Here is an 18,598-nt window from a genome sequence, read left to right as displayed (position 1 = left end):
ATTTACCAAGGATGACCTTGAATGCCCAATCCTCTCTCTCTGCTTTCCAAGTGCTGGGAATTCTGGTGAATGAGGATCAAAACCCAGGGCCTTATACAGGCTAGGCAAATGCTCTATCAACTAAGTTATATTTTGAAGTTGATTTTGAAGCTGTTGCAAATCAGTCTGTCTTCATGTTTTGCTTATTTCAAGCACAGAATAAAGACTAGATCAACACAGCGTGAGCTTTCAGGCTCTTGATGAGTTTTCCTGAGCAGAAAGTGATGTGTGGTGGGTATGGGAGAGGGAATAAGACACAACTCCTGAGACAATATTTATGCTCAGGGGATAGTTAGTCGGAAAGGGCAGTTCTGCTGCAGAAGACGCCCCAACAGTTAAGGAGGGCCGAAGAAAACAGTTACAAAGGTAGGTTCTCTATAACTGTGAGAAGCCTCGTGTATAGCTTGCTGCTGAGTGTAGAGAAGGGAAAGCAGCTGGGGTGTAGAAGAGACCCTATTGGTGGAGGGTCTTGTTTCTGGGTGAAGGGGAGAATCTGTTGTCTAGGAGTGGAGGGAAGGCCTGCTGCCTGGGTATAGAAGAAACATACTGTGAAGGGTATATAGGAGAATCAACTGCTTGGTTAGAGAGGAGACTATGCCTTCTAGGCCTAAAGGAGAGTCTGATGTCTGAATATAGAGGAGATTTGCTGTATGAGTGCAGAGGAAGGCCTGCTGCTCAATATGGCAGAGTGTCAGGACACAAGAGACACTCTAAGTAGTTCTTTCTCCTGATGCCTTGCCTACCCTGCCTTCTATGGATCCATTTCTCTGAGTGGAATCTTGTTATTGAGGGCTAAATCTCCCATCATTACAACGGTGTAGCTACCTTTGTAATAAATGATGTCTAACATAGAAAGTACAAGATCACAACCAAGGTCTGCCCTTCATGGTTTTGTAGCATTTACTCTTTGAAAACATAACCACAGTAGAGAATATAGAGTGACGTTGTAGGACTCACAAATTCTACTTCAGAGTGTGTAGCAAAGCAGAAACAAGATGGAATGTCGTCAAATGAGACATCAGGCCAAGGAGACAGACCAGAAGGTCCCAAAATAACCCCTCCCTGGGTGTTTTCTATTAACAGCTTTTCCACCAAGGTGTCCAGGCTACTCAAAGAGGTAGAAAATCTTTTTAAAAAATAGTATTGGGGACAGATGGTATTACAACACAAAAGAGTGAATTTGGACCCCTATCTTATACCATATATAAAATGGATCTCAATTTTGCTTAAGGATCCAAGTATAAAGCTGGAGACGTGGCTTAAGAATTAAAAGCATAGCCTGCTCTTGCTCAGGACCTAGATTTGATTCCCTGTACCCATGTGACCACACACAACTATCTATAACTCCAGGCTCAGGTGACCCAATACCTTCTTCTGGCTTCTGCAGGCTCTGCATGTACATCGTGCATAGACATATACCCTACGTATAAAATATTTTTGATGTATAAGAGGTAAAACTATTTAAAAATGAAAACAAGAGAAATAAATTACAAGACTTTGAGTCTTGACGTGAAAACTAAGAGCAGTTATAAGAAATTGGATCAATTGAATTTTTAACAGACTTAGAAAACAATATGCCCCAATGTACTATGCAGTCATAGTGGTTACAGATACATCTCAAATAACAAAACTGGATAGAGGACATCAGGTTTAATGCGAATTCTATGCTAGGTAAATTATGCTTTAATCAACCTTTGAACTCCTTTAACGAGCACTCAAGATGTTGCAGTAGAGGTGCTCAAACTCCCTGAGCAGCTGTGGATCAGCCCAATTCTCGCTTCAGCTTCATGGGGTAGGGCCTTTGGGATCTGGTTTCCATCCCTTCCTTGTATTTTAGCCTGTCCTCGAGTGAATGGTGAATTTTCATTGAGTCATTGTTCCTCAGAAAAGCAGGGACTTCTAATAGCTATCTTATTAGCACCGCCCTGCACCTTGCAGTCTGCCTCTACCCAGCTGGTGTCCCTGGGGTGACATCCTTAGCTCCACCTTCACCTTGTGTGGCAGGTTGAGCCTGGCGTGTGAGTCACTGGCCATTTTGGGGTTGCACATACCCATGAACTGTGCCTTCTCAGGCCCTGGTAGCTACAATCTTGTTTGAAGGTCAGGTTGTTTCAAAGGAAGGAGCTGGTGTCTTCTCTAATGAGTGTTCTCCTGGAGGCAGGCTGCCCCCTGTCATTGACTTCTATCTTGTGTTCAAAAGCATGGAGAAACTCTCAAGGAAAGGTGTGTGCCCTGGTGAGGAGGGTAAGGAGCTATGTCGGAAAGGAGCATCCTGACACATTCTGGGGTATGCTTGCTCACTGCAGCCCTAGCTTGTCTGTGTCCCACACTTCTGTGTCAAGAAGCAGGACCTTAGGCCATTTAGGACTCACAATGGCTGTGTTTGTTGGGCTCAGTGAGATTCCTTTGATATGGCAGGATTGTGGCTGCCCACCTCTTTCTCTCCACACCCAATTGCCTAGTAAATGGGGATTCTCTGCTAAGAGGCTCATAGCGCCTCATTGCCCCTTGTAAATGAAAATGAACCTTTCTGAGAGGGAGTTGATGAAGGGCATCATGTTTTGCATTTGTCTGGCTCTGGGGCAGGATGTGGAAGAATCCTGCTTTACCCCTGGCAGTCAGGAGAGTTAAGCCACTTTACTAACAGCAGAGTGCAGATCTAATACTTTGATAATCAGCCTTGTCCTTTGGAGCTACCTTTTAGGGGCCATCTCTAGCTTTCTTCCTGAAAGAAAGTTTAATTAAAGCTCATAGCAGCCAGGGCTCTGAGTAAAAATGATAATCTACCCCACTGCCAAAAGGCTCTCTCTCATTCTGGGGGAAGTTTAGGTACTATAGAAACTCTGTTGAACCGTCAACCACTGATCAAGGCACAGAAAGGATGAATAGACCTTAGGGGTAGCAGATAGCCCCACTGGAAGGACTCTTCCCCATGTCTCCTAGGCCAGAACAGGTGCTGGACTTTCTCATATTTATAGCCTCCTTAGCCTGCAATTCAAAGCACTAGTACAGCCATTGAGGTAGGACTCCGCCAAAGGCTAAAGAAGGAAACTATGAGAGACTTAGAGCTGGGAGGCCAGGGTGAGAAGCTGCAGTGGATGGAGCCCCAGCACAGGAAGATATGCTTGGATTTCCCTTGAAGGGGAGGAGATAGGAGCATGGAGGAGGTCATTCTCAGCTGAGGACAGTAGACAGTGTAGCTTTAGGCAGTCAGAATTTAGAAGATTAGAAGGTCAATAAGAAATCTGGATGAAAGAATATTAGATAATTTGGAGTTGACAGTCTTAAAACCAAAACTGTTTTAGGTTTACTTAAAACTAAAATGTTTTAGGGTAGTGTTGGTCCTGGTGCAACAGCATCCTCAGGAATTTCACTTCCAATGATGTTTGTGTTCTGTTATAAAGGTGTGGCATAATGGCAAGGGACAAGCTGGTGAATGTTGATTAACCAATACCATGATAACATTTGATTCTCACAGGAAGTGTGCACACTGGAAAGCTACTATCACCTGCTGTCATTGTGCTTTTAAACTAAAGCAGGAGGAAAGTAGTGGACTCTAGGAGCTGGTGACCTTCTCTAGACCTGTACTCACTGATCTGCTGAGATCTGCACAGGACCTACCTGGATACCTCTGGGAATGACCACAAGTAGCCAAGAATAGCATCCCTAATATACAATACCATGACAATTTCTATGTCCTGGTATCCAGGTTTGTTCTTGTGCTACATTATTAATTGTTCTATCCATTCCTCCATCTTGAGCAGATGTCACATTATCACACCAGATCACATACTAGCACCCAGCACAGCTAAGATCCAGGCACTGATAACTTGTGACTCCACAAAGTGCCATGTTGTCAGACAAGTCAAGCAAAGAGCTCTACCTATGTGGGCTGGCAGCATGGTCAGATGTACCACTAGCTGTTTCTTTCAGAGAAACATCTACTTAGAAGGGAGAGTTGCCATTACCATTATTCTAGTTCATCTGTAACCTGGTAGGGAACAGTTCCCATGATCCACTTGGTTGCTGGTGGTGTGAACTTGGCCCATGTCAGGTAGTTTGTGTCTTAAGGAAGTCACTGTCCTCATGGTCTCATGAAGAGGAGATAACAGCACAGACACTTTGTGCTTCAAGAGAGGTTCTGAGAGACATGATAGGAGGCAAGGAAGAAGACTGAGGATGGGAATCGTGAGATGTACACTGAGGACCCAGGGATGTGGGCAGAGATCATGCCTTTCCTATGTTGAGCAAAGCTTCACAGTGCTTGGCCCCATGCTCTAGGTTCTCAGATTTATAGCTGCCATCCTAGACGTATTCTGTAGATATAAGATTCCTAGCAGCAAATGAACCAGTGTCTAGTCTGTCACAGCTCCGTGTGGCTGCTTGTCTGTGAAACAGATGCTGTGGAATCTGGAAAACATGAATGGGACATTTGGCTGACAATGGAAGATAAAAACAATTCTTATAGTCAAGAGTCTGAAAGAAACTGGCTACTGGAGGACAGGAAAAAGGAGGAGGAGGAAGAGGAGGAAAAGAAGAAGAAAAAATAGAAATAATAAAATATATACATGTATTATATTATATAATAAGCACACCTATCTGTGTTTATTTAGATTACATGAAAAACAAGAGGTGAGTGTCAAGTGCTTTAGGATGTAAGGGGCCTAGACTCCCTAACATCCTCAGGTACCGTTTCTTAGCCTAAAGGACTAAGGAAAAGCCCATGGAAGCTGGTCCTAGTTCTTTGCAAATGGATCTGGCCTCATGGGGTCAGAGTCCATAATGGTGGAGGAAGCATTGCCATAGGAGGCTGGAGCAGGAACCTGAAGGATTACATCTTCCAACACACAGAGAAAGGAGAGAGGAGGGGGAAGGAGAGGGAGAGAAGAGAGAGAGAGAGAGAGAGAGAGAGAGAGAGAGAGAGAGAGAGAGAGAGAGAGAGAACTGGAAATGGAGCAAGTCTGTAAAAGCCATTATTTATTGAAAGCAAATTTTAAAGTAGATGACCTTGAAGTCCTGTAGACAAATTAGGTCAAAGGTCTTTGTCTCCCCTCGAAGACAGGCAGGTAGCTTGGATCAACTGGGGCTTCATGCAGCACTTGCAGTATATGGAGACACAACCTAGGCTATTCTTTACTCATGGACTTCTGGGAGTTGGAGCTACTCCAGAGTTCATCTGGAGTAGACCACATTCTTACCTAAAGCACTCTGACATCTCAGCTTTTCAAAAAAAAATTCAAGAGATGGAAATTGAATACAACCAAACACCAAATTTGGGGCAGGCTATAGGCCACAAGCCAAACCTGCCCCAGCATAAAGGCCAAGAATATTGACTTTGCTTTTTATTTTACTTATGATATTATTTCAAGATGTGGCTTGAGACCTACTTTGTCCTTATTGCTCAGGCTCAGATCTCTCCCCCTTTGTAGTATATGGGAAAGAAATACTGTATTAGTTACTTCTTGTTGATGTGATTAAAACACTATAACCACAAGCAAATTGTGGAAGAAGGTGTTTATTTGGGACTATGGTTCCAGTGGCAGAGTCCATTTTGTTAGGGGATTCATGGCCACAGGCAGTTGAAGCAAAAAGCTGAGAAATCACGTCTTCAAACACAAAGAGAGAGAAGGTAGAGAACTGGAAATGGGATGAGAGTTAGGGTATCAACTCCCACTGCTGGAGACGTACTTTCTCCAGCGAGATTGCATATCCTGAAAGTTTCATAACCTCCCCAAACAGTTCCGCCAACTGGAAACTGGTGTTCAAATATCTGAGCCTATGAAGGCCTTCCTCTTAAACTATTGCATTCCATGGTTACCCATAAGCTCATGATCATCTCATGAAGCAAAATGACCAATTTTCAGAGGTTCCCATGTTTTTAACAGTCCATCTGAGACTCAAGGAACTGTCTAAACTGACCCTTTGTAAAAGTAAGAAGTAAATCAAACACTTCTAACATGCAGTGGCACAGGATATACATTCCATTACAAAAGAAAGGAATGAGGCCACAGTGAGGCAATATTGGACCTAAGTAAGACTAAAACCTGCAAGGCAAACATCAAGTCCACGACTAGGGGCTGGGTTTAGTTTAAAGGGATTTAGATGGCTCTTCTCCAGCTTTGTTTCACTCCTGTATTAAGCACTCCATGGCAGTAGTCTTAAGGCATTAGCATCTCAAATATCTTGCAGTATTCATTGGGACACAGAACTTACTGTTGCAGTCTCATGCAATGGCTTCTCAGAGCCTTTTTACAGTGACTAGTATTGCCTGGCTTCAGCAGCTCTGTGAAACTGTGGAAGAAGAATCCATAACCCTATCACTCATTAACCCTTCAACCTTGACACTGCCAAGTTTAGCTGACAACTTGGGATGAACCCTTCCTCTTGTTGACCAAAATTAGCAGCAGATTTCATATATTGAAGCAATTTATTCCTAGGGCCTCTGACAAGTTGAAAGTTTAGCGGAGCAGGGTCTTTCAGGGCACTCTTCGCTTGTTCCAGAGCAGGAGGCCTCTCCTTAATGGTGCTAGTCTCCTAACAGTAACATTTTCTCATTCACTGTAGGCCTTGGCTGGAAGATTAAGCTTTCTAGTACTCCTTTTTCCCTTCCAAACTAATTTTGTATTTTTTTTGCCTCGCTTGCTTTTACTCATCATAGACCTACATAATAATACTAAGCAATAACCATTCCTCATACTCAACATTATGCTGTCTTAAAATTTCCTTTGCTAAAGAATTGAATCCACTAGCCCCAGGCAAGTTCTTAGGATATAGATGGAAAGCAGCTAAGTTTTTATTTTTTTATTTTTTATTTTTGTTCAAATATTATATGAATGACCTCGATTCCATTTGCTAATATATTGTTTAGTTTCCTTCTGGAATCTTTTGATCTGTAACTAGGACTCCACAGTCTTATATTACTCATGGAACCCTCTTCCAGGAGCTTACTACCATGGCCCATTCAGCTCTGCTTACATCATTCACTGCTCTTCTGCTTCAGAGTTCCAAAGTCTTCCACAGCCCTCTATTAAACAGCATGATCATGTTCTTCATAGCATTACTCCTATTTTTGGTACCAATTTTGGTATTAGCTAATTTTGTTGCTGTGGTAAAACACCATGACCAAAAGCAACGTGGAGAAGAGAGCGTTATCTTGGCTCACAGTTTTAGGAGAGTCCATAATGGCAGGGGAGCCATGGCAGCAGGTATTCAGAACAAGGAGCCGAGATATCACTCTTCAGCCATACAGAGAAAGCAGAGGGGGAGGGGAGGGGACTAGAAGGTGGGTGAGGTTGTAACTCTTAAAGCCTGACCTCTGTGACAGCAAGCCCTTCTTCCACCAGCTCTTCCAGTAAGCTCTTCATCCTGTAAGTTCCATAACCCCCTAAAACAACCAACTCTGAACCAAGTGTTTAAATATGAGCCTACAGAAGAGAAATCTCATTCCGGTTACCACAAACATCCTCCTGCTAGACTGCTGGGTGTGTCAAATGAAGTGACAGCAAATACCCAGTATATAACCAGTGCCCAAGAATCACCAGTTTTCCATATCTGTATAAATTAGGACTCTGGTGAGTGACACCATGGAGTTGTTTCTTTCAGGCATGACATGACCATCCTCACAATGATGCTAAGGAGCTGCAGATCTACAGAAGACCTCGTCCCACAATCATCACAATAGGGATCATACAGCTGATAGGTATGTTGAAAAGATAATGAACGTTTTTTAATATCCTCCCTTAGGCAGAGGCTGGAGGATTACAAGATCTTAACTGAGATCCTAGTTGCCACTCTCTTCTGCCCTTCAGTTATATGTAATCCTGCGCTAGGATTACCCCTGTGATCTGAGGGTGCTGGACTATATAGGATGTAGAAGCCTAGCTTAGGGCTATCCCTCTAGTACAGAATTGCACATGTGTTGGCATGGCTTTTGAGTGGTACAGGTGTCTTTGAGTAACTTACATTGTGGTAAGTAACCCCTTCCTGCTTCAACAACCTGGACTTGGATATAGTCTTTTCTTTAGTCTGTTAGTACTCTTTCATTTTGAGGGTAAATGGATGCTTCGTTGTGACTTCTCATGGAAACTCTTACAACAGCAAATTGTAAATGCTTATGATACAATTTTGAAGAGACTATCAGGGTTCAAAAATTATAATATGAATATAACCCAAACTCACAGTGCATAAATTTGCAGGAAGTAAAGACAAATGTTGATGGTATCTGCCATACAGAGGTTAGATTTTAGAATATCCTTTTTTTTGCTTCCAAACTTTCTTCAGGATCTGATGTTAACAATGCTATTATTTTTGATGCAGGTCCAAATATTGAACATATTCTGGACAATACTAAATTATAACCATAAAAACAGATTATTTATTAACTACGATTTTTGTCTTGATGCTTTGAATGAGTACTTATGTACAATGTTGAATCTGTTAGGAGTTGGGGAATTTTTGGAGACAGGCTAAATGCAGAGGCATTCTGAGGTGGCCACACATACTTGGGAGCCAGGGGGAAGAACTTATGATTTCAGTATGAAATGCCTCCCTAAGGTTCATGCTTTGAGCATCTGTATTCAACTGTGACTCAATAAAAACAGGTTGGACACCATTAGTCGTTTCTGCTGCTAACCCTGTTCTTCTCTCTATGCTCCATTTTTTCATTCTCTCTCTTTCTACACTATTCCCCCTTGCCCATCCTCCTGCCTTCTGTCTTCCTGGTATCTTGCTTGCTATGTAACTTGGCCAGCCCATTCACCTTGAAATTCAGTCAGTAGAATTCACACTGCAGACCAGGTTGGCTTAGAGTTCACAATCCTTCTGACTCTATTTCCTAAATACTTGGATTATGGGTATGTACCAAAATGTTGGCCACATCTGTAAGAAAAGTTTTATTTTGGCTCATGATCTCAGAGAGTTCAATCCATAGTGACTTGACATGATGGTATTATGAACATGATAGTGGGAGTGTGTCCAGGTAGAGAAGGCTACTGACTGTATGATCAACAAGAAATGAAAGAGAGGAGGGTTAAGAGAGAGTGAATGGAGAGATAGGGAGAGACAAAGATAACAGAGGCAGACACTAGAACTCAGTGTGACCTTTAAAGACAGACAGACTGACAGACAGACAGACAGACAGACACACACACACACACACACACACACACACACACACACACACACATGATCTACTTCCTTTAGGTAGGTCTTGATTCTCAAGGTTTCTAGAACCTCCCAAAATAGTTTCAGTTACTTGGAATCAAGTGTTCAAGACATAAGACTGAGGGTTGCATTTCATATTCTAACCATAAGTTCTTTCCCCTGTCTCCAAAACACTCATGGGCATCTCAAAATGTCATATGCATTTAGCCCATCTCCAAGAATCCCCAATGGAAACAGTGCCAACATTGTTCACAAGTCTAAATTTCAAGTCCCTTTTGAGACTCAAGGCAAACTTGTAGCTGAGAGAGCTTGTAAAAAAAAATTTAATTAAATATTTCCAATATGCAATGGTATAAAACAGTCAAATTCCAAAAGGGGGAGGTTTAGGAACATGTTGAGGAAGAGTAAGAACAATGTGAAATTGAAACTCAGCAGGACAAACACAAGATATTGTAGCTTCATGCCTAGAACGTGGGACATATGGTATCATGATGTGAGCTGTGGCAGGCTTGGATATGCTTGTTACTAATGGCTTTGCCATTTGCAGACCATATGGCCTCTGTCTTAGGATAGCTCCACTCGATACCTGTGAATCTTCTTGGCAGATATTTTATGTTTCTATAATGTCTAGTATCCTGGGGTCTTCACCAGAGTTTGGGCTTTAACCTTTTGAGTTACTTTCTGACATTCTGCCTGAAGGGTCTCTGACCCTGCTGCACATTGCCTGGCCCTCAATGCCTTCCTTTGTGATATTGGTGGAAGCCTTCATCACCTTGTCTTCAGACTCAGCATCATATGGATGATGCCAGTGTTTGTGACTAGCTCAGATGATATTTGGGCTTCCCTGTACCAGCAGCATGGGAGTGTGTGAGTGGCCATAGCCAGAACAACATTTCTCTAAATGGCCTCATATGAGCAGAAAGTCCTGGAAGATCATTCTTCTCTGTTCTTTGTACTACCCTTGAGTCCATCATGGATGGAGTCTGACTGGCTCCTGAGATGCCTCTGAAGCATCTTTTCTACTGTTCCAAAGCAAAGTGCTAGAATGCCTTGAATGGTCCTAGTAACTTTAATAATCAAACCTTCTCCATCCCCAATTTTTCAACACCTTTTCTCGCTAGACTGAATGCTTTTCAGATCCTTCTGTTAGATTTTTTTCAGCTCCTGAGTCTCACTAAAAATATGGCTAAAAGCAACTAGAAATAACTCACCATAATCGACATGTGTTTTCTTAAAAATTTCTCCACCAAATTAATGATTCTATTACCTTTATAATCAGCTTTCTCGAAGATTTTAGGACACAGGTAAAAATCCTTTGCCAGACTGTACCTTGCGTAGCTGCTAGTCAGATTCTCAACATAATCCCTGTTCTCAGCTGAATTTTTCTGAGTGCAGTCCTCACTGTGTCTGCCAGTATTCTCTACTACCAAACACCCAGCACAACAGTCCATTAAGGCACAGGCATGTGTGGCATCCTAGTGCCTTTCAGTTTGTGTTTCCAGTTGTTTTAGATTCTTCCTGCATACCAGTTCCAAAGGATTAACAACTGTGCATCTGGGTGTTGTACCACTTACAAGGGAAAGGTCAGCATTGCAGAGGACTTAGGCCATGGATGTTTGACCCAGTGTGCTTTGGCAGATCATGGGGGCAGAAGCATGTGTAGAAATACAAGACAGTTGACTATGTGCCAGTCAGGAAGCAGAGAGCCACTGCACATTTTTATAGCATGTTGGCATTCCTCTTTGAATGTGGCCATGCTTTCCTCTGCTCCTCGTGTGGGTTTAGCTCTGACTCTGAGAAGTTCCCAGGGTGAAGTTAATGGAAAGTGCTGCAGGAAATACCTGCCATCAGAATGCAGATCTGGGATTTGGACACGGCTCTAAGCCAGTCTGTATTCCGAGCAGGTATCTCAGCTGTGCTCATGACTGACTTCTCAAGGGCATATTATGTCTAAGTAGCTCAAATCAGAACTCCCAGAAATGCCTGCGTGCATTTTTCACGATTGTTCTTTAGAACTTTGGAATCACAGGATATTCTCAGGAAACTCAGTTTTATGTTCAAATACAAACACAGAAGAGTTTATATGACTCTCCTGGAAATGAATGATGCAATATCATCTCTAAGGCTGAAAAGTCCTCTACTAAAATGAATAACATGTGTTACCATTCAAGATAAGCTGCCGACCTCACTTTTTCTTTCTGCACCATAATTTTAACACTTTGGGTAAAGGTTCTGCAGAACACATTTTCGAAGCTTTGGGTCTTCCATAAATGTTCAGCGTTTTCTTGCTAACTCTGGCATATTGTATCTCTTGTGGCTAATTGAGAATGGGGCCTCATTCAGAAGTGCTGAGGGGGGCTGCTGAGCCCATGAAGTCCTTAATGACAGATTTTCTTTTCTTTTTCTTCAGTCAGTGGCTAAGTGTGGTAGGACAGGCAGATCACAGGGCCAGGAGCTGGGCCAGGCAGGAGGTTGGCTCATGTCACTAAAATCTCAGGTAAAGGCATTACCAACACAAGTCCAGCACATCCTGGGCATCTGGGAGGATAAACTATGTTGTGTTCACACTCTATCTGATCTGGTCCAGTATCTATGAGAAGTAACAGTCTTAAGTAGGAAGGTGAGAAGGACCATTGCTCAATGCAGACACACCCAAGTGACCTGCTCTGAGCTGAGATGGGTATTTTGTGAGGTGAATTTGATACACTGGAACAAAGCCTACTATGGTTGGAAAGGTGTTGAATAATGAAGGCCAGTTCACTGGGCCTGGGGGAGCCATTGCATCTCTCTTCTCTCCTGTGCTGAGGCTGTGTACATTCTCCAAAGGTCTGGACAGCTAAGGAATGAATGCAAGTGGCCATTTCTACAAAACGTGCTAAGAACAATGTAACCCAAGTTATAACAGATGTATGTTATTTTGTATGTATTCTATTTTGTGTACCATTATTAATGATAGAATAATGTATATCTCCATCATGTACACAAAGCCACACATGAGGGTTTCTTTTTCATGTGGAAACTATTGGGGCAAGCTTCACTAAGGTTAATAACACAGACTGTACACATGCCAACCCCTCTTGATACACAGAACCTTTGAGATAACAAGGAGATTTTGCTTTCATATTTACCTTTGTCTTCCACCCCTCAGATACCAAATAAGCCTATGGCAGAGCACATAGTTGATCATTTCTTGGAATTATAGGAAGAGCCTGGTACACAGTGTGTCTCTTCAATACTTTGCTGATGCACAAGGAGGAGAAACAAACAGAAACATCCTACTGCCAGCCCCTAGTAACAAGACCCACAACTGTAGAGAATACAAAGACCCTGAGTCAGTCTCTGGCAGTAGCCATGACAGAGAGCTGCCACAGCCCTCAAAAAAGTTTGTGGGGCAGCAGGATTCTGAGAGGAATGTTTAGCTTCTTAAACAAGCTTGTTTCTTTTTATAAAGTTTCAAAGTTTTATTTATGTGCATGTGAACGTGTATGTATGAGTGTGTGCATGCATTCATGCATGTGTAGGTATGTGTGTATATGTGTATGTTTGCACATGAACATGTGTTCAGGAGTCTGTTGGGTTAGAATTACAGGTTGTTGTGAGCCACCTGATGTCGGTGCTGGGAACTGAAGTCTAGTCCTCTGTAAGAGGAAATACTTTTAACCACTGAGTCATCTCTCCAGCTCTCACAAATGTATTTTGAAATAGTAGATTGTTATTGTGTATATCTATGGGGCATATGTGGTGTTTTGACCTATGTAGAATATCCAACCAAACAAGTTAAGACATACTTAACACCTTGATGACTCACTACTTTTTTGTGTGTGGTAAGCATGTTAGAAACCTATTCTTTAAGCAATTTATAAATATGCATGTTATTCTTAACTATAGTCATTATGCATGGCAACTGATTGCTTGATTTCTGCCTTCAAACTTGAGGAACCTGGGTCCTGTCATCTCTTTGTTCTCCATCCTGCTGCTAGCCCCTAGTAACCAGCTCTCTTCCTGTTGTACCTAACAGACAGAAAGCCTGTCATGGTGTTCTAGGGAGGCCTGCCCAAGCTGGTGTATGTACAGAGTCTCCTAGGAAGTGGGATGAGGTCCAAATGTAAATACTGATTCCCAGAGTCTGTCTGTGTCACATTGGTCATATTTCTCACACTATTGCAAACTATTTAGTCCATGTTCCCTGCAGTGAATGATATCTAACAGAGGCTAGAAAAGACCATTCTTGGTATTGCCTACTTTTGGTCCCAAAATAGGAAACTCCTCAGACAGAGAATGCTTCAGGTCCTCTTCTCTGCTCATCACTGGATGAGCAGCAGTGGGGAGAGGTGTCAGACAGCAAACAGTTTGGTTTGGATGGACATCATTTTATTCATGTACAAGAGTGGGTGCTGACTTCCATTGGAGAGAAGCATCATTTCTTTGTGTAAAAATTGAGTTCAGCATCTTACGTAAGATAGTACCATACCCAGGAGAACAGATTTGGTATTCCAGGTAATCTTAACTCAAGCCTGCATAGCTGACCTATGAACATGCTGTCAGAGTTAAGTCAGAGACACCCAGAGACCACTGCATAGTCACTGATGACTGACTCTCATGCTGATCTCTGATCCATAATTCCTGCTGGTACTTGCAGTCACTCTACATGCACAGACATTTGTACAAATATGGCTTTGTTCAAATGCAGGCACAGCCTTAGTCTGACCCAATGACTCACCTAATGTTTTTAAGAAGGAGTTGTACACTGGATTCCTCCTTCTGCTAAATCATTCTCACTTAGAACAATCTCCCCACACTGTAACTAGCTGTACCTCCATTCCATCATTAGCTGTGACCCAATAATAGAGCCACATGTAGTTTATGAAATTATAAAATGACCAGCATAAATTTAAGATCTTTTCTTGGGGCTGGAGCAATGGCTCGACAATTAAGTTGCTCTTCTAGAGGGTTCAGGTTTAATCCCCAGCACTCACAGGGCTGCTCACAACTGCCTATAATTTCAATCTAAGGGCAACTGATACTCTCTTTTGGCTTCTAGGGTATGCATATGACATACATGTAGGAAAATACCCATGCACGCAAAACAGCATAATAAAAATCAAGTTTAAAAGAATTTTGGATTTTCCCACCGAGAATACAGTGTTCTCATAAAGTTCTCCCCATCTCTTTCTCTCTCTCACCTTCTATGTGTATACATGTATGTACTTTTTGTAAGTATGAATATACATGTGGTCTGTAGTACATCTGTACATGCATGTATATGTGTATAGAATGTAGTGGCCAGTGTCAGATGGCTTCCCTCAGTTGCACTCAGTACCCCCCACCCCCGCCTCCCTTTTTGAGACAAGGTCTCTCACTGAATCTGAAACTCATCATTCAGTTAAGTCAGCCAGTGAACTTGAGGGCTTGGAGTGTCTCTGCCCTCTTAGCACCGAGCTTCTAAGCGTGGGCCTCCACGTCTGGCTTCTTATGTGGATCTGAGATTTAAAAACACTCAGTTCCTCATGCTCACATTGCACTTTAACCACTGAGCCATTTTAGTTCTCTCAAAAAAATTCTTCCTGTGTGTCTCCTTATGCACGTGGCCTTATACAATGTAAGGACAGAGACACAACATTTAACAGATGCTGAATACCCATTCAGTGTTTGCCTACCCCATGTTTTAATTGACTCACCAATAGCATTCGAAATCCATGTTTTCCAGCCCCCTGGCTACTGCTTGGCAAGTTCCTTGTGTCTGCGTGGATAGCATTTCCATCTTATTCTCTGACCTCCCTAAATGGATCCCTGCCTTCCTATGCTGCTATATGTCATTGTAGATCTTTTCATATTATTCATTAGGGTTTTCCTGCAACCTGCCAGCAGTCTGTGAGCTTTTGTTTATAATATTTCCTTAGACCCTCGTTTTGAACTTTGACCTAGTTGCATTCATCACAGTTTTATTTTCTCACAATCTCCACTTTTTGTGCTGCTGTAACTAAGAAGTTTTTTCTTATCTATGGTAAAAGGCATACTATAGGATGTTCTCGTAATCTTTGTGTAATACATGAATTAAAAATGCACATCTTTAATTAGCCAACATTTATTTGTGGTAGATATAAACTAGGAACATCGCCAGTGGGCACAGTCCCAGTGAGCCTAGAACCACTGTCCTGGGATGGCCCCTTCAGAAAAAGGGAAGCCTTAGAATAACAAATATTGGCTCAGACTGGAGTAGTCAGAAAACTGGGTTAATGCAGAGGCTGGTGGACAGCTGCCAGGATGGGGACTTTGGCTGGCAAGGCCTCCTGGGTGGCAAGTGTTCCTGAGGAAGGAAAGTGTAACACTTGGGTAACCCTAGAAGGAAGACACAGATAAGCTGAGTGAGAAACCAGCAAAGAAACTTCTAGTCCGATGAAACAGAAAATCCACAGCCCAAGAGGAAGAGGTACTACAGATAGGCTCAGAAAGTAGAGGGTGAGCTTGGAGTTCTCAGTGCAGGAGTGAAGAACCTGACCTAGATGAGGTTGAAGACAGGCAAGCCTCGGCAACCTGGAATCTCACACCCCAGGGTAGGCCTGGGGCTTATTCTGAGCAGCACAAGAGCCCAATATAGGACTTTAGGCAGGAGAGTGAGTGACATAATTTATTTTTAAGTAGACTCCCACTGCCTGGTCTGGAACATTCTGGAAAACAGATGGTAAGTAGCAGAGTAGACTGAGACATAGTCCTTAGGAAACAGGTCATTTATTCACTTCACCAAGACTCTGCTGATCTGGAGATACCTACAGTGGGGAAGGCAGAATGATTGGTACTGACATTCATTTACTGTGTATATATAACAATGCTTCAACTATGCCCGGGACATCATGCTTGAGCAGGGCATGGACACTTAAATATGCTGCAGTTCCAATTTTTTTATGAGAGCAGGGACAGAATGGGCCAAAGCCTGCAGGATGGAGCATTTGCTCATAAGGCTTACCAGGCAGACGTCTTCATATCATACGAGCACATTGGCACCCTTGTCAGCTGCAGACGGAATAGCCTCAGAATGTTGGTTAAATATGCCCCGACTTTGCCCTGGCAACCCTACAGACATGCATCTACTAAAAATGGGTAGGATTTCTTCCAAGATGAGAGAGACTCTCTGCCAGAGAACACTCAAGACTCTTCTCTGCATACAGAGGAGGATGTGTATGTCCATGAACCTGGGGACATCCTCCAAATGCTGGGCTTCACACAAACAGTCGTATATTAGGTCGGTCAGCATCTTATCCATAGGAGTAAATGATCTTTAGTTCGCACAGTAGTCCATCTAGCAGTCTGTCTTGTTTGGCTAGCTCAATAGTTTACAGGCACTAACCTTAAAGATGTTAATAAAAGGAAACGGAAGCTCAATCATTAAGTGGTGTTGGAATAGCTATTGGGAGCGATTTCAACATTCCCCTTTCTACCTGGCAGCCCACCAGACTTTGGGGACCAGAAAAGTTATGTACTGGGCTGCTGTGGAATGTCAGTCCTTCGGCCTGATTTTGCCCTCTGAAAACCGCTAAGTTCCAGACTGTAATTTGATATGGTCAAAAGAGTCAAGCCTGGCAGAAGAAAGTCACCTGCTCACTTGTGACCTAAAGCCGGTCAAGGCCATTTTTTTTCTTGGATTATTGCTGCTGCCTGAGAGCTATTCACAGGACCCAGAGACCAGGTGTAGTGCAATAGGGGTCTCTGATGTGACTTAAAACTAGACATTTTTCTCCACCATCTAGAAAAGAAAAGTTGGTTTTGAGAGATGCTGTGCTAGCACTGCAAAAGGAAGGCCTCCAACATCACACTTTATCAGACCTGACTGTGATGGGCTCAGCTCTGTCCCTCAAAATTCACATTAAAGTCTTCACCACAGTATTTCTGAAGTAGCCTTATTACTCTTTGTTTCCTAATTGCTAACTTCACATGACCCGCTGTTCCACTCATTATATCCCATCATGCCTTTCTAACCATGATGGATGCTACCCTCAAACTGTAAGCTGAAATAAATCATGCCTTTCTTAAGCTTTTCCTTATCAGGTATTTGGTTACAACAAAGAAAAGGTAACGGGGCTGGGGATTTAGCTCAGTGGTAGAGCGCTTACCTAGGAAGCGCAAGGCCCTGGGTTCGGTCCCCAGCTCCGAAAAAAAGAACCAAAAAAAAAAAAAAAAAAAAGAAAAAGAAAAGGTAACTAATATGGAAGCCAGGCACAGAGACGCTAACATACACGATAGAGGACCTTTGGGAGAGAACTGGTTATGAGAGTGACATTCCATTTGTTCTTGGCCTTCCGCTGCATGAGATTCCAATATGTCTCCTCTCATCAGATAATCAGCCTACCAGGACTCTGAATTTGAACTTCCCAGCTTCCAAAATGATAAGAATGTACATTTCTATTCCTGATAATTTTGTCTGTCTGGGTTGTGTTATTATAGAAGCATAGACTAAATGAATTTAGATTTCATTAGGTAAGATGAGGCCATGAGAAAGTGAAGCAGTTCCTAATGCACTTCGGCAGCACTCTTATGAAAGGGATGTCCATACAAATGCACAGGAAGAATGACATGGGAAGGAGGTAGAGGAAAGGGAGATGCTTTTCCAAGCCAGAGGAGAACAAAGGCAGCTGGCTACCCTCAGCACCTGGATGAGACCAGGACTAGACAGTTCCTCACAGGTGAACCCAGCACTCAAGTTCTCTAGAATGGGTCCTCCAGGCTCTGTGGATATAAGAGAATAAACTGCCTTTAATTGGAATCCATTTAGTCTGCTATAGGGGCTATGCTGAAGGTACTGATTTCACTGTCTGTCCTCTGCCTCACAGGTACTACACTGCTTGGGAACCTCCTCTTTTTGTTCCAGGTTTGTTTTTAGTCAGGTAGCATTGAAGATGGCTCTTCATAGGGCTGTCTGTTAAATGGAGATGCAGATCAAGTGGTCATGGCCACACGCTGACCATGAACCTGATGATACGGTGTCATTGCCCAGACTGAAGGTTGAGGTTAGTGTGAAACTGCTTTCCCATCAGAGGCATCAGGAGGTGTCATATAAAGCCATGTGAACCTTCTCCTTGGCCTGAAGAATTAGCACTGCTCCAATAGCATCCAAAATTAAGCTAGCCAGAGCCTAGTTGTATGGAACTGCCCATAAGTCCTCCTGTGTCAGAGGGAAGAACAAAGGAGAAATTATACAGTCATCCATGGTTATAGATGATAACCTAAGGGAACTGATGGCAATGATGTGGCCAGGAGACACAAGGACCAGATGGGGGCAGGGAAGAGCTAACAGGAGAATGCAGTAGTAGAATCACTCATAGCCCCAGATACCTCCTCACAAGAGCATGGCAGTTTGCCTGCTAGTTGTTCACAGAGTCTAGTGCAGGGCTATGGTGAGAAG

The 18,598-nt window shown here is 42.8% G+C and overlaps 1 protein-coding gene and 1 long non-coding RNA gene across 54 annotated transcripts in view; one reads left to right on the top strand and one right to left on the bottom strand.

Moving 5' to 3' along the window:
• Positions 1 to 18,598, bottom strand: part of Myt1l (myelin transcription factor 1-like) — a 406,515-nt gene that overhangs the window by 151,338 nt on the left and 236,579 nt on the right.
• The window catches only part of LOC134479354 (uncharacterized), a 157,276-nt gene that overhangs the window by 70,209 nt on the left and 68,469 nt on the right, over positions 1 to 18,598 (top strand). For 4 of the 8 annotated variants that reach the window (XR_015622976.1, XR_015622971.1, XR_015622969.1 and 1 more), the window contains one exon: positions 7,642 to 7,738. The exons of the other annotated variants lie outside the window; for them this stretch is intronic. This is a non-coding gene — a long non-coding RNA (uncharacterized LOC134479354). The remainder of the gene's footprint in view (positions 1 to 7,641; positions 7,739 to 18,598) is intronic. 8 annotated transcript variants of the gene reach the window in all.

This window comes from Rattus norvegicus, chromosome 6 (assembly GCF_021556685.1).
Source record: "Rattus norvegicus strain SHRSP/BbbUtx chromosome 6, alternate assembly SHRSP_T2T, whole genome shotgun sequence".
In the NCBI taxonomy this organism is placed as follows: domain Eukaryota; kingdom Metazoa; phylum Chordata; class Mammalia; order Rodentia; family Muridae; genus Rattus; species Rattus norvegicus.
This window is presented reverse-complemented; position numbering and strand designations above follow the sequence as displayed.